The following is a 20,783-nucleotide window of genomic DNA, read 5'->3' as shown; positions in this document are numbered from 1 at the left end:
CTCCTCTTTTCCATCTTTCATGCCCCCTGTTCTTTCCTTTCTTGTCCCTTTCTACATCCTCATTTTAAGGCCTAATTGTTCCAGGATTTATCTACTGGTTCATTCTGTCCTTCAAATTCATTTTTCAGCCTTTTCTCCTCTTCTCCCTCCCTTTTCTCCTCCTCCTCCTCCTCTTCTTCTTGGTACTAGGGATTAAATTCAGGCATGCTTAACCACTGAGCTGCATCTCCACCATTTTTCATTTTTTAAATTTTGAGATAAACTTCGTTCAGTTGCTGAGGCTGGTCTTGAACTCACCATCTTCCCACCTCAGCCTCCTGAAGAGTTTGACATCTTTACAGCATCACCCAAACCCTGCATGTTGTGACCCATTTGCTTTTCCAGTCCCTCTTTTTCCTCTTTCTCTTCCTCTAAAACCTGGGCTTCAACACAATAGTTCATATGCTTTCCATGTGGTTATTGTTTACGCGTGTCTGTTCCGTTGCTATTGCTCTTCTTGTTTTGAGTTTTCCTTCCTGAACACCTCCACCAGTCCAAACGCCACACCCTCTCTGGCTTACTCTTTTTCTTTTCTGTAAGTCTGTCTTAGACTCAGCTAGACTTGATTTTGGCTTCCCCTGAGAGACTGTGCCTCATGTTGGCCAGGACACTCTTCATTACAAGTGACAGAACCTAGCTTGGGTCAAGAAGCCAACTGATTTCAAGGCTTTGGTGATCATAGAAAAGGCAGGGATGGGCCTCTGTGTCTCAAGGAATTCCACCAAAGGATGGGCACATGCTTAGAACTCTCTTTGTTTTTTCTCCACCTCTTTGTAGATGTGGAGTTCATTCTCTCCAGCTGTCTTAGCCTGTCTGGAGTGCTATAACCAAATATCATAGACATGGTATCTTCTAAACAACTGAAAGTTATTACTCAAAGTTCTGGAGGCTTGGAAGACCAAGATGAAGGTGCCAGCAAATTTGCATCTGGTAATGAACCACCTCTCGTTCATAGTGGTGCCATCTCACCAACTTCACATGCTCCCTCTCTCCCTGCCTCTTTTATAAAGGCACAAATCCCATTCCTGAGAGCCCTACCCTTATGGCCTCAATACCTTCCCAAAGGCCCACCTCCCAATATCATTGCTTTGGGTTAGGGTTTCTGCATATGGATTGGGGCGGGGCTTCATCAACATGTAGACTATAGCAGCAACTGATGGCAAGATTCTTCCACATCAAAGATGGAATCAGGATTGTGGGACAGATGAATACATTAGTTATGAGTCTAGTCTTAAATTTTCTCTACCAAAGACAAACTCGCACTTGGATTCTCTGACTTTGAAGGGAAAAGTCCTGAGCATGATATCAGATTAACCCAGGGTTATCAGATGTCTATTCATGGGCCAAGAAATTAAGGCCTAATTGGGGCAGGGGAAGCACAATGATGGGTACATGTCCTCTAATTTGGCCAGGGAGGTTGTGGTATTGCAGAAATGGCCATGACCTTTTGTTTCTCCCTGTGACTTTGTAGGTTCTTCCACCAGAGGTGAAATCTATTTCTGTACTCCTTCAATCTGGGTTGGTGCTGGGACTTGGTTTTGTGTTAACAACATGCAGCTGAGAGTTGCTGAGTCAGTTCCAAGCCTAGGCCTCAGCAGGACATGCATACTTCTATTGTCTTTGAGAGACCTATCACCACTACGTGAGCAAGTCTCTGTTAGTCAATGTGACAGTGATTGACATGTCTCTCATTGTCCTTGTCCCCATTGACAACTGACTGACCACTCAAGAAGCAGAGTTGGGTAGTGAGCCATCAGTGTGCCCAGCTGAGGCCAGAAGAACCCCAACTAGAAAAGCCAAGACCCAAAGATCAACCCACAACTACATAAATGGTAGTTGCTGCTATAAACTACAAAGTTTGGGGTGTTTTCTTTTACATAAAATGTAAGTGATGCAAAAACAGAATCTAGATGACAGCTGCTTCCCTAGGAACCATGTAGCTTAGAGTAGAAGTCTATTTCCCAGAAGCCAAAAGACTGTTTTCTGGGCAAACAAAACAGTGGACAGCAGCATGGCTACTTCCAGGCATTAAAGTAAGACTATTGCTTTCTCTTTTTTTCTCTCCAGCCAGACAGTAGACTCCTGGGGGCACTGCTCCATGTGGTCCACCCACTCCCACTGGTGATTAGCAGAGGCTCCCGCATAGATCAGAGACTCAGTGAATCTTAGTTAAATGAATTCTAGATGAGGAGTTATTCTACTATAATTCCCATTTGTGGGTATATTAGACACAAGGATTTTCTCACTGACTTGCCTTACTAAATCTTAGCACCCTAAGGATATTCCTAAACAAAAAGTGTTCCACATGCTACATAAAAATGAAAATCTAGTGCCATACCCCAGCAATAATTCTGATAAAACTCAGGACTAAACCACCTGCGAGAAAGGAAATACTTTTATCAGTGCTCACTGCACATCTTTTACCTATAACTTACTGGAGAAATAAGCCATTCCTTGTCCTTCATGGATCCATCATGAGCCAAGGACTGTGCTTGTCATTCTTTAGGCATTATTTCATTTAATTTGTTCCTCAAAATAGCTCTGTGGAGTAATTTTTATTTTCCTTTTATAGATGAGGAAATAAACTGAGGCTTGGGAGGTAAGATACAGTTGCTCAAGTTCACCCAGGTTCTCGGTGCCCTCGTTCTACAGGACTTTCCCTCTTTGGATAGCACGGCAAGAGAATGGAAGTGACTTCCAGATTGAGACAAAATCTCTCAATATTGATCTGGTTCTCACTCTTAGGATTATGTATTCATTGATTTCTCTATCCTAGATTTCACTCTTCTTGTTTTTTTGCCTTTTCAGATGAATCTTAGAAATACTTATTTTATTTAGCTTAACTTCTAATGCACAGGGATGATAGTCTGTTTAGGGTCATGCTATGAACTCTAAGTAATAGTTACCATTCCTAAAATGCTTGAGTAGTTAAGTATAAAGATATTTAGACATAGAGGAAACTTCAACTAATTACCTCTCAGCATCTTGTGAACACAAGCTCTGCAGGATCCAGAGATGATCATAAGGTACCAACTTCTGCCTTCATGGGTCTTGCAGTCTGGTGGTTAAGATAGACTAATGAAGGAGTCTATATTAAATGTTAGGGGGCCCAAGTCCATATACAAGAGGGTCCCAGAGGTGGAGGGAGATGACTTCCATCCTTAGGTACCAAGAAATAGAAGAGATGAGCATCCCTGGGAAACTCATCAGTGATTAAAGCATTGGATTTCAGAGGAGGAGGGGATCTGAAATACTTGAGGGGGTCACGCTGGAAAATGGGCTCCCTCAGGAAAGTTAAGAGGAGAAGCAGCTCTCCTGGCATGAGGAACAGCCGTAGCAAGGGTGTGGAGGTGGCAATGGGCGTAAGGCTGGAGAGACTTCTGCAAAGGGTTACCAGGTACCTGGTGGGTTACTCCTGAATTTCCTTTTTCTTGATATGGATACATTCCTAGAAATAAGGGGAATGTTTTGGTTCCCACGTGGACCAAAGAACTTTGAAAGGAAAAAAATAGAAAAAAACAAGAAGTGAGAAATGAGGGAGGCTTTTTCTAGAGGGGAAATGATAAAAGTTGTTAAATCAGATATTCATATATATATATATATATATATATATAGAGAGAGAGAGAGAGAGAGAGAATATTTTCTGATATTATATGTCAAGGTATTCATAAACCAACTATCAAATTAGCTTACTAACAAAAAACAAGGGATTAGTGTGAGAAAAAAAGTGGATCAGAGGTGTAAAATCTTGAGTTGTGTTAAAGGGCAGGAGAATAAGGGAAGAGAGATCGAGTTATGACTACTTTTAGCGATGCTGTTCCCTTTTCCAACAACCTGGTGGTATCATGAGTTTCTCAGAATCGTCAGGAGGAGCAAGTGATACTTGCTTTTAGTAATTGGTGAGGTATGGGATATTTGTAGGCTATGTACTTATGACTTAGCTAGAGATCTATAAAATGCATATGTTCCCTAAAATATGTGATCTCCAATTTTACAAAAATTAAAAATGACCCTGGGTGCTTCAACTAGTTAATAAATTAGAAAAATAAGAAAAAGCAAGAGGTTGAATACATTTATAATTTAACATGTATATTTTTTGCACATTATTATAAAGTCATAAAGAATTTCAGGGCTGGAAAATTCAAACTTTTGTGGCTAATTTTTTGAAAATAGTCTTAGATCCTCTTATAGATAATTTTGAAACTCAGAGATTCTATTATTCATTTTCAGTCTTTAGGAGTGAGAACTGAATGAATAAATAGATCCTATGGAGTTTATAAGTGGAACAGAGTGTGATCAAATATACTTTTCCTAATTGTGGATATGGCTAAAATAATTTTTATGAAGATGTGGAATATAGGAAAATATTCCAGAACCTGCTTGAGATTTAAAAGCTCTGTGTCCTAGAAAGGAAACTATACCTAGAAGGTAATAGGAGCTTTGGCTGCAAAGTTTGAACTTTGGACCCTGAATTCAGATTTAACTCTTTGGGCTCTCTGGGGATGCCCTTCTCCTACCTAGTTTCAAAGAACCACATGGTTATTGGTGTCTCGTCAGTAGGAGAAATCCTTGAGCTTGGAATAGTCTCCTAGGACTTAGGGTTCATCATATTCTGTACACCATGGGACTGCCAGTGGTTTTTGAGAGTACTTGTTTGTGGTGAGTGCTGATTCTCTTTGCCTGGTGGAAATAGTGGAAATGGTGGAAATAGTGGCCCTGGATTTGTAGGGACACATCTGAACTGGGCATGCACTTTGCTTCCTCTATTCCTAGGAAGGGCATCAATATTTCCATGAAAAGAGAGGAATTGGGGAATGAGAAAAGGAGCCTAGAATGAAGCTTTTGGTGATTCTTGATCTGGAGGTATAGTCCTGTCCCAGAATTAGTACCAATGACCATTAGTCTCTGACATAGTAAAGGCATAACTTATCAAAGAGCTTAAGGATGATGGGGTGGGTCATGGGATGGCCCATCATGGGGAGCAAAAGAAGTCAAAATCAAAATTTGATGCTGACTGTGCAAACATGATTTCTGTAACTCAAACCTCCACAGTTCAATACTTTATATAGTTACCATGTCTCTCTGAGAACGGGTTGATGTGTACCCCACTGTCCCAGACATACACCCATACTTTGGTTCAGTGCATCTAAACTCAAATAGAACATAAATCTACTTGTATCCCACTAGATGGAAACCTGAAGGAACAGTTTGGCTCCCTACAAGTGTCCAGATGGGACTCATTCAAATAATGGGAACTGGAACCTCAATGCAACCCCAACTCTATCCATTGTGCCATTCCAATTTCTCTGTGGTTCCCTGCCAGATTTTCAATTATTTCATGTGTTAGTGTTCAGATGCTCCTTGATTTTCTTGTTCTGGGACAAGTGACTTCTCAGTGGACCACAGAAGTTCTACAGATTTTCATGAACCAAACTTGCCATTGACCATAGCCCTTTTGCTACATAAGGTAAGTCATTAGGACCTGTGCACTGGAGAAGCTGAATCACTGTGGAACCATCCTCATAAGGACAGGAATATGGTCCCTCACCACAAGCCATTTCCTTGGAGAGTGGTAACAACTAGGATCAAGTTTCCAGCACTTAAAGTCAGCCTCTGCAAGCCAGTAAAGGGCAGGAGAGATCCCTGCAGGAGGAGACTCGGAGCCAACCTCACTAATCCTTTTGCAGGCATTGTGTTTGGTTTTAACTCTGCCAGTTCCCAGATGCAGGTCAAACTGGAAACTTTTCTGCAGCATGGAAATAATGCCAATTGCTTTGCATATTGGTTGTATTGGAGAAAGCCATCTATTTGTGTGTGTGTGTGTGCACGCGCTTTGGGAATACTGGATTTTTCTTTCTTTTTTTTTCTTTTCTTTCTTTTTCTTTTTCTTTTTGGTACCAGGAATTGAACCCAGGGGCACTTAACCACTGAGCCACATCCCCACCCCTTTTCATATTTTATTTAGAGACAGGATCTCATGGAGTTGCTTAGGGCCTCACTAAATTGCCGAGGCTGGCTTTGAACTTGTGATCCTTCTGCCTCAGCCTCCCCAGCCACTGGCATTACAGGTGTGTGGCACCACACCTGCTTGAAACAATGGATTAATAACAAATATCACTTCCCTTTCATTTGCCCTTTTCCTTCTACAAACAGAACCCAATTCAGTCAACAAGTATTTAACAAGTCTCTACTACAATAGCAATCTCTGGAATTTGGGGTATGGAATCATTTTTTCCTAGTATGAAATCACAATCAAGGAACTCAGATGTTTTCCTCTTGAGAGCTCAGACATTGTAAACTGAGAAGCAGGATTGGGTCTCTGCAGAGAAGACAAAGTCAGAAGTCGTCATCCCCTTTCCCTGGACCGAGAAAGGGCATACACATACCTTGTGCTGTCAGAGGCAGGGACCTACCTTTTTCCTCTCTGCCTGCATCTAGTGCAGAGGCTGGAACCAGTCACTCCTTGCTGTGCATCTCAGATTTTTCATCTGCATGGCTAAGGATTCAATTATGTTGCCTCATGAGCAGGAAGACTAGATCATTTTCATAATATTCTATGACAACAACTAAGGTGTGTCTGAAAAGCATGCTGCTTGCTTTCACAGCCCTGCAGTGCAGATGCGCCCACATGTGGCCTCCGCACGGTTTCTGATGGCCTGTGGGCTTGATGCCTTGTGTCTGACGCTGGTGAGCCACATCAAACATACCCTCAGATTCCCGACTGGCGCAGTCTCCTTCTTCTTCCAGTGCCTTCCTCGTCCCTGTCTCCTTTTGAAGATTCTTTTTTCAACTCTCTCTATTTCAAAAGATTACTTTGTCACAATTATTCAGGAAATTTTCACAGTGACATTATTTCTGTAGGAAATATTAATAGACTATTATGAGGTCCTACAACTAATTTTTCCACACATATCATCTGTTTTTGCATGGTTATTAAACTTTAACAATATTTCATGCAATGCTTTCCTGCTAAATTAATTTGGTTCCTTCTTTTCTGGCTTCTTCTTTTCTGTCCACAAGCTTTAAAATTAAATTGAATCTTCATAATTATAGCTTTTTGTTGTTCTCCTTCATATCTTTTTTTCTTTTTTTTCAATTTCTCTATCAAAGGAGCAATAAAGACATAAAGAAGCAAAATTAGAATTCTAAAAGACCCAAATGGTCTGGAATTTGATGGGTTTTGAGGTTGGGTATCTTTTAAGTAGGAGGAGAGAGGTTAAAGAAATTCAGACCTGGAATGTAGATAAATTGTCTCTGATTTATCCCCGGGGTATTGAAAACAAATAAGAATTGTTCTCTCAATTATGAAACTTTCATAGTTGCTGTGGTGTTCTTATTTGTGTCAAGAGAGAGAGTCTCATCTTTTAAAAAGTAAGTATTCTCTCTATACGCAGATATTTTCACTATGGTTAAATTTTCCCAAAGTCTTATGTACTTATACATCATTCCTAAAGTCTTTTTCTTAAGCACTAAGGAATTTTCACAGTGACATTATTTCTTGAAATGGGAGCAGAGTAGAGGAGGATGAAAAACTAAAATAATATTTAGTGTTTGGGGTTGACCCAACCAGGGCACCAACCAAAGGGTTAGCAGGTATTGGAACAAGAGAGGGGGTTGTGGCTTTGATAGGAGCTGAGAATCAGGAATGAAAGCCAGGGAAAGTCTATTAGAGAAAGCCATGTCTCAAATACAAACACTGGGGAGTAGAGTTAGAAAAGACCCTTTAACACCCTTCCACCTTGCTTCTGCCCCCTGTTTTCTAGCTCAATCACAAGAGAAGAAATGCTCCCCAGAGAGGCCATCTAGGTTTCTCTGATTGGACCCTGCTTCCTGGTGGGCGCGATGACTGGGCTTCAAAGACCAGTGCCCATGCCCAGCCTTCCCTCAGTTCTAAGCAAGTCTGGCCGCCTCAGGTGAGCCGGCTGTTCTCGTGTGTCTACTTTTCAATCTACACTGGAAGTGGGAGTGGGGTCCAGGGTGGGGCCCGGTGTTCCTTTCTCTATTTTTCTAACCCCAAATCTGCTTTCTTCAACTGAGCTTCACAAGGAAGACCTGAATTTAACAATGTTGGTGCTGGCTTAACTGGTACCAAGGAAGTACTCCAGACTCACCAAATTGTATAAAGATAATGTATACATTTCTTTTTGTAATATCAGTTATATCTCAATAAAGCTGTTAAAAAATAAGAAGGTACTGTGATTCCTATCGGCTCCCTTGGGAACCCTGTGGCAAAGATTGAAAGGTAGGGCAGGATCTCAGTGTTCCTAGGACTCTGTTAATAATGTCACAATATTGGCAGCCTCTTACCTCCAATTTATAAAGGGAGAGACAACAGGTCAACATAGAGTTGGCAATATTCAGAGTTGGCCAGAGGCAGGACGGGGGTGAGGGTCCTGGACCATGGCATTGAACATCGTGCTGTTTGCATTTTACAATAGGTACTCAATCATGAGTTTTATAGTGAAACTGAGATCCAGAGGTGTTGGCTGGAATCAAGATGTCAGATCTCCCCCAAACCTAAGTCATAGCCTATAACACTCTCTGGTGGCAACACAGGTCTTCTTCCTCAGTCCCTATAGATGGCTGAAACAGTAACACTGCATTTTCTTTCTAGACCCACATAATCAACATTTTTACAAAGTTAGCATTGGCAATTCTAGTTTAGTAAATCACTGATTAATTAAAAGTACAACATAATATTTTAAAGGCTGTGGCCAAAGAGGTGAGAGATTAGAGTTTTGGAAGAAGTTAATTTTGAATAATAATTCCAACATCAGGGTTTTCTTTCACAAAGTTTTACTTCTGAGAGAACCCAGAAAAGCTTCTCATTGTCTAGTTAGCTATTTGCCTGTAGATTAGACACAGATGTAATTTCCTCCATTTTACAAATGGACAAACCAATTCTTTTCTTAGTTATTTAATTTTATTAGTGCATTATAATTATATATAATTGTGTTCATTGTGACATATTCGTTTTGTACATGGTATCATTTGCTCCAATTTATTCCTCAGTACTTCCCTTTGCCTCCACTCCACTCTCCCTATTCCCCTTCCTCTACTGGTCTTCCTTCTATTTATTTACATGTCTATTTTTCATTGATGAATTATAATTATGCAAACCACAATATATGAATATACCACAATGAATCCCACATAAAGTGGGATTCACTGTGGTGTATTCATATGTTGTGGTTTGCATTTGAGGTGTCCCTTAAAAGCTCACACAAGACAATGCAAGAAGGTTTGGAGGAGAAATGACTGGATCATAACCTTAACGCAACAGTGAATCAACCCCTGATGGGATTAACTGAGTGGTACAGGAGGCAGGGGGGGTGTGGCTGGAGGAAGTGGTTCATTGGGGGCGTGGCCATGGGGTATATATTTTGAATCTGGAGAGTGAAGTCTCATTCTGCTTCCTGATCATCACGTGAGCCACTTCCCTCTGCCACACTCTTTTGCCATGATGTTGAGCCTCACCTTGAGCCTAGGAATGGAGCTGACCATCTACAGATTGAGACCTCTGAAACCATGAGCCCCCAAATAAACTTTCCTCCTTTAAAATTGTTCTGATCAGTTCTTTTAGTCCCAGTAGTGAAAAAAGTGGACTAAAACACATGCATAGAGGATAAATTTGGTCAATTTAACTAATCAGTTCTCCTTTCCTACTCTTCCTTCCTCCCACTTCAACTCCCACCTTTCCTTCTGATCTCCTTTTTCAATCCTTTTTTCTTCTTCTGCATATGAGTGGAAACATTCAATCCTTGACTTTCTCAATCTGGCTTATTTCACTTGCTATAATGTTCCCCAGTTCCATCCATTTGCCATCAAATGACATAATAGCACTCTTCTTTATGGCTGTATAAAACTCCATTGTGTATATATGCCACATTTTCCTTATGCATTCATCTGTTGACGGACACCGAGGCTGGTTCGATAACTTGGCTATTGTGACTTGTGTTGCTACAATATGCTGACTTCAGTTCTTTTGGATAAGTATTGATGAGTGGAAAAGCTGGGTCACATGGTGGATCCTTTCTTAGTCTTTTGAGGCATCTTCATGCTGATTTTCACAGTGGTTGTACTAATTTTGCTATTTCACCAACAATGTGTAAAGTGTTCCTTTCTTCTCATACTTTCACAAGCATTTATTATTATTTTTTCTTTTGATGGTCTCCATTCTAATTGAAGTGAGAAGAAATCTTAGTGTAGTTCTGATTCACATTTCCCTGATCCCCTGATCACTAATTATGTTGAACATTTTTTCATATATTTGATGGCCATTTGCATTTCTTCTTTTGAGAAATGTCTGTTTAGTTCCTTTGCCCACTTATTGACTGGGTTTCTTTGTTTTGTTGCTTTGTTTGTGTGTGTGTGTGTGTGTGTGTGTGTGTGTGTGTGTTAGAATCTTCAGTTATATATATATTCTGGATATTAATCCTTTATCAGAAGAGTAACTGGCAAAGGTTTTCTCCCATTCTGTAGACTTTGTCTTCATGGTCTTATTTTCTTTGTTGTGCAGAAGCTTTTTGATTTGTTGTCATTCCACTTACTGATTCTTGGTTTTATTTCTTGAGCTTAGGGGTCTTATTAAGGAGGCTTGTGCCTGTGCCTATTCTATATGTTGGAGTGTTAATCTGAGGTTTTCTTCCAGCAATTGCAGTTATTGGTCTAATTCCTAGGTCTTTCATCCCCTTTGAGTTGAATTCTGTCAGGGTGAAAGCTAGCAATCTAGTTTCATTTTTCTAAATATGCTATCTGTTTTTCCAAGCATCATTTGTAAAAAAGCGGTCTTTTCTCCACTGTATGTTTTTGGCACCTTTGTCAAAGATGAGATGATTGGGTCTGTATGGACTTGTCTCTGTGTCTTCTATTCTGTTTCAGTGGTATTCTTGTTTCTTTTTTTGCCAGCACCATGCTGTTTGGGTTACTGTAGCTCTTTAGTATAATTTGAGGCCAACTACTGTGATGCCTCCAGCCTCGTTCTGATTGCTCAGGATTGCTTTGGCTGTTCTGGGTCTTTTATTATTCCATTGAATTTTAGGACTGTTTTTTTTTCTGTTTCTCTGAAGAGTGTCATTGGGATATTCATGGGGATTGCACTGAATCTGCAGATCACTTTGATAATATGGTCATTTTAATAATATTGTTCCCTGTCTAAGAGCATGGGAGATTTCTTCATCTTCTAATATCTTTTTCAATTTCTTTCTTCAGTGTTCTATAATTTTTAGTTTTCACATCCTTTATTAGTTTTGTTCCCAGGCTTTTTCTTTTCCTTTTTTCTTTTGTGGGGGCAGAGGTGGGGCTAATGCAAATAGAATTGTTTTCCTGATTTCTTTTTCATTGTGTTCATTATTAGCATGTAGGAAAGCTATTGATTTTTATGTTGGTCTTGTACCATGCTATTTTGCTTAATTTATCAGTTCCAGAAGTCTTCTGGTGGAGGTTTTTTTTGGGGGGGGAGGGGCTGTTTTAAGCATGGGATTGTATCACCTGTAGACACAATAATTTTTAAGTCTTCATTTCATATTTGTAACCCTTTAATTTCTTTCTCTTGTTTGATTGTTCTGGCTAAAATTTCAATAATAACTATATGAATGGGAGTGGTGAGAGTAGACATTTTGTCTTGTTCCTGTTTTTAGAAGGACTGCTTTCAATTTTTCCCATTGGGTATGATGCTGGCTTTGGGTTTATCATTTATATTTTTTTAATGATACTGAGGTAAATCCCTTCTATCCCTAGCTTTCTTTAGTGTTGTTAACATGAATGGGTGGATGGTTGCTGAATTTTGTCCAAGGCTTTGTCCTTAATTCTATTCATGTAATTAATTACATTTATTGATTTGCGAATATTGAACCAAAATTATATCCCTGGAATGAAACCAACTTGATCATGATGTATAATTTCATTAATGTGGGTTACTAAAATTTTATTAAAGATTTTTAGCAACTATGTTCATCAGGGATATTACTCTGTAATTTTTCTTTACTTGATGTATCCTTATCTGGTTTAGGTGTAAAGATGATACAGGCTTCATAGAATGAATTTGGGAGTGTTCCCCTTTCCATTTCATAGAAATAATTTGAGGAAGATTTGTAACAGTTTTTTTTTAAAGACTGATAGAATTCAACTGAAAATTCCATCTGATTCTGGGCTTTTCTTCACTGGAAGGCTTTTTATTACTTGGTGATGAAGAATAATGAAATTATTGAGGAATCTTCATGCTGATTTCCACAGTGGTTGTGCTAATTTGCTATCTCACCAACAATGTGTAAGTGTTCCTTTCTTCCCATATTTTCACAAGCATTTATTCTTTTTTTTTCTTTTGATGGTCTCCATTCTAATTGGAGTGAGAAGAAATCTCAGTGTAGTTTTGATTCACATTTCCCTGATCCCCAATCGCTAATTATGTTTAACATTTTTTCATATCTTGTTGTTTGTTATTGGTCTTTTTAGTTTTTTTATATCTTCTGAGTTCAATTTGGATAGATACATATATCTAAATTTGGATAGATTATACATATATCTAGAAATGTGTCAACATCTTCTAGAGATTCTGATCTATTGGCATATGAGTTTTCAAAATAGTCCCCAGTGATCCTCTGCTTTTCTGCAATGTCTCTGGTGATAGCTTCTTTTTTGTCAATAATTTTGTTGATTTGGGTCTTCTTTCTCTTTCTTTTGGCTAATTTGTCTAAGGATGTATCAATCTTGTTTATCTTTTCTAAGAACTAAATCTTTGTTGCATTGCTCCTTTGCATTTTTTATTTCTTGTTTTATTAATTTTGACTCTAATCTTAATTATTTCCTGTCTTCCTCTTAGAACAACCTTCATAGTGTTCCAAAGATTCTGATAGGTTTTATCTAGTTGTGTATCTGATCTTACTTGCTTCTAAAATTTTTTAAAAGTTTCTCCCTTATTTCTTCTATGACTTGTTCATTGTGAATATACCAATTCATTTTTTTCCTTACATTTTTTATTGGTGCCTCATAGTTGTACATTCAGTGGAATTTGTTGTTACATATTTGCACATACACACAATATGATGATATAATTTGGCCAATATCATTCCCCAGTATGTTCCCTTTCCCTTCCATCCTTCCTTTCCTAATCCCTTTTCTCTGTTCTATGGATCTCCTTTGATTTTCATAAAATTCCCCCTCTACCTTTCCTTTCCCTTTTCCTCTCTAGATTCCACATATGAAAGAAAACATATGACCCTTGATCTAAGTTAGACTTATTTTACTTAACATTATGTTAAGTTCTCTCTATTTTCCTGCAAATAACATAATTTCATTATTCTTTATCACCAAGTAAAACTCTGTTGCATGTGTGTTTATTATGTGTATGTGTGTGTGTGTGTGTGTGTGTGTGTGTGTGTGTGTGTATGTCACATTTTCTTTATCAATTCATCTACTGATGGACATCCAGGCTGGTTTCATAGTTGGGCTGTTGTGATGGGGGTCGATCCTCAGAGCTAGAAGAAAGAGTATTCCATCCCTGGGACTCTATACACTGTGAGGCCAGAGCTCTAAATATGGGTATATGATTGAAAAGTAAAGAATTGAGTGAGCAGAAGGAGTGATTGTGGGGAAGCACACAGCTCAACAACCCCCAGTGGTTGTGAGAAACACACATGTTCTTTGGCTCCGCTGTGTTCCTCAACAGTCCGGAATCTTATTTCTCCCCTCTTCCTGTTGCCAGCCATGCTCCTTGCTGCCCCCAGCTTAAATGATCTGAAGCTCTGCTTCAATCAAACCAGCAATAGCTAAGTGTAAAGCTCTTACTCTGTGTATTGTTCTAAGCTCTTTGTAGACTTATAAACCAATTTAATCTGCACAACCTTAAGACGTAGGTACCATTATTATTCCCGTGTTGCAAAATTGATAACTGAGACTCAGAGATGCGACTTGGGTCACAGAGAAGAGAGGAATCAAGTTCAGAGTCTGTAAAAGCATACCCTGCTCACTACTGGTTCTCCAGAAAATCTAAACTTCAGCTTGTAGTCTGGCTGCAGCCTCTAGTTCTCCCTCCAGCTGCCCGCAGTGTTCAATCACTCTACAGCCAGCCAAGCAGAATGACTTAACCACCTTTAATGTACTTGGCTTTCTGCCTCTGTGCCTTTACTCTATTTTCTGTGCATGGAATGTCCCTTCCTTTACATCTCCAAATCTACCTGTATTCTACAACCAGCTAAAATGCTGTGTTCTCTCTGAAAGCTGCCTTGACTTTTGAGTTGTAAAGATGCTCTCCTTCCTCTGAGCCTTCATGAAAATTTCAAATTCATGATGCTTCTCAGGATCTTACATTCCAGAGACTTGAGGTCCTTTAGGATGTAAAAAAAGGTAGCCTTGCTTTATTTTCATTTGCTTCGCCAGCTTCATGAGCTTCTGTTGCATCCCTCCCACACCGAAGCTCCCTCAACTGACCTCCACTTAAGTTCTTCCTCCTATTAACATTCTCATCTGGCCAGTGCCTATGACACATTGAACACTCTGTCATGACTAACAGGCAGAATGGCCAGCTGAGCTGTCCCACTGATGACGGTGCTGTTTTACGTCTGTGGCTTGGATGTTATTACCAGTAGTGGTCCCTCTAACTTCCAAAACTTTCACAGTGTAAAAGTCACAATGACCCTAGCAACAGGCCACTTTCTGGTCAGGGAAAGGTGGCATTGTTGTTAAGAGATCAGATCTGGTCAGACATCCTGGATGAGAAACCCAGCTCTGCCACTCCTTTGTGGAGTGGGTAGAATAGCAGCTCCTCATATGAAGTTATTAGGAGGATCAAGTGATTAATCATGTGGAGACTTGCCTGGAGGGCAAAAATAGTGCCCACCAACCAGAAACCTATGGATTTGGGCATCCTCTGGTCTGGCAGTTCTCTTACCAAGTATTCATTGTTTTTGTTCTTAAATCTGTTTTAAGGCAGTTGTGCTTAATAATGTATCCATGAAATCCAATTAAATATTATATAAACTGATGATAAGTGTGAAAAGAGGAATTGTTGCTTCTTTGAACATTAAATTGAATGCTTTGGATTTGGTAGAAAATACTAGAAAATAGCTGCTGAATTAGATGTGGGTAGAATCATTGTAAGAGACTGGGAAAAATCATAAACATCTAAAAGTGTCTGCATTTAGATGACAAAAGTCACTTTAAGTTCTTTCTGTACTTGTTGGAAGCCAGAACAGGAAATTGGGAGCCATCATGACTCAATCTCTCCTTGAAAGTCCTACTTCTTAATAGACCCTACTGGGGATTACATTTCAATGTGAATTTTGGAGGGATATTTTCAGACCACAGCAGACATAAACCCAAACCTTAAAGCTTAGGATCATGCATTTTACATAGAAAATCTGTAGTGCAACATGTTCAAACCTGATCAGATCAAAGAGCACAGATTTATTTAGAACAAGTGAAAAAAATCACTTGATTTAATGGAGCTTAAAAAAAAAATGTTTGGTTTTTTGAGGTCAATAAAATGTTACTCTTTGGTAGTTACCAGACCAGTTTCTAGTTACCAGATCAGATTTTTGTTTTAATTTATATTCAGTTGTTTCCCCGTGTACCTATACTCTTAGAGAAATCTTAGCCATGGGAATTAAGTACCATTATAGGCATAAGAAAATCAGTGGGCTCTGCTTTATTTCTTGTCCTCTCTTTTTTTTCCAAAAAGGGGTCAGGTCTCCAGGGGGTCTTCAGGGCCTGTATCGGCTTCATGTTGGTTAGGAGGCATTGCTATGGGAGGACCCTGCAATGACTCTCAGGCTCCTGACCATGGACCATGTGTCTGTAGGCCAAAAGCCTCTGAGCCTCACCAGCCTCTTCTGCTTAAAAAAAAAAAAAAAAGCCAAAGCCCTTAGTGTTCTGGTGATCATAAAAAGGTTTGCAAACCCTTCACTTGCTAATTGCCCAGCTTGCTCCCACTCTACATGGAGCACAAAGTTTAGACTGGATGTTTCTGAACCAGCATAAAGCCCTGGGCACTGTGCCAGACCTGATAAAGTCTGCAGATTCATGTGAGCAATGGCAGCTGCCCAGGAGGTTATCCAGTGCACCATCAAACCTCAACAACTTTCCTGGGATGGTTCTGTGGGCTGGGCTTGCCCTCTGCAGCCAGCAGAAGCTCTCCCCACACACACACACCTGTAGTGAGTCCCCCCAGAGCAACAGTTCTGCCCCATTAGGAGCAGGCAACATCCAGGCTGGGCATGGAAAGGTGAACACACATTGCCCAGTGCCCTGCCAATCACCAGTCATTCTTCTTCTTTTTTTTTCTTCTTGGGTGAATTTGGTTTCCTGAAATTAATTATTCAACAGGAGGTGACAGCCGGTGTATAGCAGCACTGTTGGAACAGAGAATAAAGAGGCACATTGGACACAGCAGCTGCACCTCCCAGACCCTGAAATTTAAGATCTTTATAAATGATCTGTTAAAACTATAGTGATGATAAGCTTATGAATCATGATCTATATTAATCAGGGCTGCTGATATGGAAAGATTAATTGAAACGTGCAGTTGTACACAAATGATAAAGTGGTAACAATTTAATATCAGACAAGAAGAGTGAAGAAATTACACTCCAAGCTTTATGCATCATTACTATGGATATTAATATTTTACCCAGCACAATAGCATTGGGAATCATAATGAAAATCCATAAGTGGTGCACAGACATGAGTAAATACAACAGTCTTTAGGAGCTGTTTGGTGGTGGCAGTTGGGCCATATTTCACTCGGCGGCTGGTGATTCCAGTGATAGAGTCTATACGAGGGTGATTAAAAATTGTTCCTCCTAAAGGCTGTTAACCTTTTACTACTAAAATGAATTTCTTTGATTTTTAAATTATGTTGTTCTCTTTGCTCTTTTCAAAACCAGACTCGAGCCCAAACTTTGACAGGATGCTGGGTCCTTGGCATAGTGACGGTTGAGGCAAAATTTCTGCAGTCCCCAGGTGTGGCATTAACCAGGGGCATGCAGAATGGTAGATCATTGTCTACCTGGAACCAGGGCTAGCTGGAAAGAGTAATCAGGGGCCCTAAGGAGTTCCTAAAGACCAGAAGTTGACAAGGCTGATTTCCCCACCCAACACCATCAGAACAGAGAGGAAAATGACTTCCTCTGAGATCCTGGTGTAACTAATTTACTTTTTCAGTTCAATCACTCATCTAACCATCAAGCAAATAAGCACATCTAGGAACTGATAAAATATGCCCACGTGCACACAACATTCCAGACTGAGGAGACAAAACCCCAATGAGTGTGATGGCTCCAAAACAGAGCCAGGAAGAGTTGATAAGAATGTCTTTGCCAGACTATTTGTTTCAGGCTGTGAAATCTTAAATCTCATAAATCAAGAGACTCTCCTGACCCTGTTTGTCTTCAATTAAAACCAGGAGGCCCTGGTTTATTGCAGTATATTGCAGTAGTGAAATCTATCACTGTCTCCAGGACAATCCCCAATGGTCCCTGTTCCCTTGAGGGTATCACATCCATTTTTTCCAGGTTCTGGTTTCTCAGGTGACTCTCAAATTTTGGTGTGCATGAGTATCAAGTGAGGGGTAGAAGAACTTAATAAAAATCCTGATTTGAAGAGGAACTCTGTGGAAGTTTCTGAAATTCTTTTTCTGAATAACTTTTTTTCTTTCTGAAACTTTGCCTTGAAACTTCTGGACACCTCATTTTCTCTGAATTCTCTCTTATCCAGATAACAGTTTTGTGCTGTTTGCTCTCTAATATCTGAAAACGGTTGTTTCATATATTTTGTCTAGTTTTAAAATGGCTCATTGAAGAAAGGACACATGTGGTCATAGCTATCACCTCTTGTTGGAATGAAAGCTGTTTCCTTTATATACTGCAAGGGTGTTCTGATTTCCATTCTTGCCAATAGTCCTGTCTCACTTTCTGCTACTCTTCTCTTTATTCATGAGGATATGGCCACACCCAAATCCATTTTGTTTCTTAAATACACCAGATATTTTTCAAATGTGGGGCCTCTGTACTTACTGTTCTTTCTGCATAAGATACTTTTCCTTATTCAGATTGCAGCTCAAATGTAATTTCTTCTAAGAGGTCTGCCCTCACCACTTAGCTAAAGTCAACCAGTATCACAATTTATTATATCAGATTAATTTATTTTCTCATAGACTTCATCACTCTCTGAAATTATCTTACATATTTGCTTATTGTTTACTATTTACTACCAAAATGAAAGTTCTCTGAGGCAAGAACCATGTCTGCCTTGTTTATCATATATCTCTAGGGACTGGAACAATGTTATAGATGCTCAAAAGATACTAAGTGATGAGTGAGTAAATGAATAAATGTGAATAGGTATATGAAAAAGAACAACATTGTGATGATTTTTGATTGAGAACCAATCACAAGGAGAGAGAACTCTTGCTCTGATGGGAAATAAATCAACCTTACAATTTTTGTTCTCTGGTTTACTCAAACATTTGGGACTTCCACAGTCTGTAATAAGATTAGTAGCATGAATTTGGAATCTTGGACTATTTTAATTTGGTTCTTGGCTTTACTAGTGATCTCTGAATTTGGAATCTTGGACTATTTTAATTTGGTTCTTGGCTTTACTAGTGATCTCTGAGCTTCAGGCACCTCTTCCATAAAAATTAATCCATGGAGTCTTGTGAGATAATGTCTGTTTAAAATGTAGAACAGTGCCTGGGTTGTGTAATGTGTGGTGCAGTACTGGTCACAGGCTTTAAAATAATTATGTGTAGTAGATTCGAGGAAATATAAAACAACATTAAAATGTTTTTTTTTTCATAGAGAACTTAAAACCATAACAAATGACACTAAATAAAAATTGTAGAACTGAAAAACATGTAAGAACAAAATTAAGAACTCATTGGATAGGTTTCATATTACCTTAACTTTACCCAAATCTAAGAGAGAATCAGTGGATTGGAAGATAGATGAGAAGACAATAGCCCAAATGAAACCAAGAGGGACAAAAAATGAAAAATCCAGAAGAGATATAGACATTAAATGGAGAAATTCTAACATATGTATAATTGAAGTCTCAGAAGGTGAGATTCAATAGGGTAGATCAGAAGAAAGTAATGAAAGAGAGCTTGGTAACGACTGGTGAATAACATAGAGCCATAGATCTAGGAGGGTCTGCAAACCCTGAACCAGGAAAGAAGATATTTATGTGTGTAGGTGTATAGTAAAATGGCTTAAAATACAAACCAAAAATAATAAAATATCAGCAGGAAAAAAGACACATTGTTTTCAAAAAAACAAAAATTAGATTGACAGCTAACCACTTGACAGCAGTAATTGAAAACAAAAGACAGTGAAATAATATCAATATGTGAAAGAAAATTAATACTAACCTAGAATTCTTTTTTTAAAGAAAGAGAGAGAGAAGTTTAGTATTTATTTTTTAGTTTTTGGCGGACACAACATCTTTGTATGTGGTGCTGAGGATCGAACCTGGGCTGCACGCATGCCAGGTGAGTGCGCTACTGCTTGAGCCACATCCCCAGCCCTAACCTAGAATTATTTAGACAAAATATTTTCTGAAAATAAAATTATTTAAAGACATATTCAAACAAACAAAAAACTACACACAATAAAAACAAAATCAAAAAAACAAAACAAAAACACATAAAACAAAATCTGAGAATGTGTTACTGGGAGATCCAGAAGTAAAGGAGAAATCAAAATTATCTTAGAAGGGTGGAGATAAAGGAATAATGAAGTGTAGAGGAAATTATGAGGTAAATAGAAATTAAATTATTATATAAAAGAAGTATAATTTGTTATTATATTTAAAATATAGAAAGCATTAAAATGCATGATTACCATGGTATACAAGTCAGAGAAGGTTTGTAAATGGGCCTGATGAGTACTAGTCAGCTAGGTATTGCCTAAGTAAAAAGTATAGTATCTACTAATAATAGATGCTTCTAAAGGTAGGGCTGCATGTGGTAATTTCAGATGCTACCATTATAATAGAAAAGTATAATCTCCAAGACAATAGTTGGACAGTGAGATTAGAAAGAAAAACACTCAGAAGCTATTTTCTAAAGGCAGAAATTGGCAGAAAAATGAAACAGAACAGGTATGATAAACTTAACGTGAATATATCAGTAATTACACAAAAATTAGACAAAATGCTTTAATTAAAAATTATTCAGATTGAGTAAAAAGCAAAGCACATTTATATTATATTTATAAAAGATATATAAAAGACACAAGGATAATAAAATTGAAGGTAAAAGAAAACACTAGCCAAAGAAAGTAGATGTCATTGTATCAATGTCAAAGTAGACCTTAATCAAAAATCATTGCTGGAAATAGGAAAGAGTTTCTTCTACTAGTAAAATGTTTAATTCATAATTAATGTGTAATAATTATAAATATATATGCATTTAATAAAATGAAATAAAAATATAATGCAAAAATTTACAGAACAGTAATGAGAAATGAGTATGTTCATGATTGTAATGGATGATTATGACATATCTATGAATAACTAATTTTTAAAAACAGACCAAAAGATCAATAAAGTTTTGGGAAAGTCCATACATGGACATACATGTTCATACATGGACATTCTATCTACCACCTATGGCAAAGATATTCTTTTAAACCATCTAAAGAAACACTTATAAAAATATTTGGACCATAAAGCAAGCCTCAATAAATTTCAAAGGGTTGCAATTATAGAATCTGTTTTATGGATACATGAAATTAAAGTTAATAACCAAA

This window comes from Ictidomys tridecemlineatus, chromosome 12 (assembly GCF_052094955.1).
Source record: "Ictidomys tridecemlineatus isolate mIctTri1 chromosome 12, mIctTri1.hap1, whole genome shotgun sequence".
In the NCBI taxonomy this organism is placed as follows: Eukaryota; Metazoa; Chordata; class Mammalia; order Rodentia; family Sciuridae; genus Ictidomys; species Ictidomys tridecemlineatus.
The sequence above is the reverse complement of the archived record's forward strand: the minus strand, read 5'-3'. Positions refer to the sequence as shown.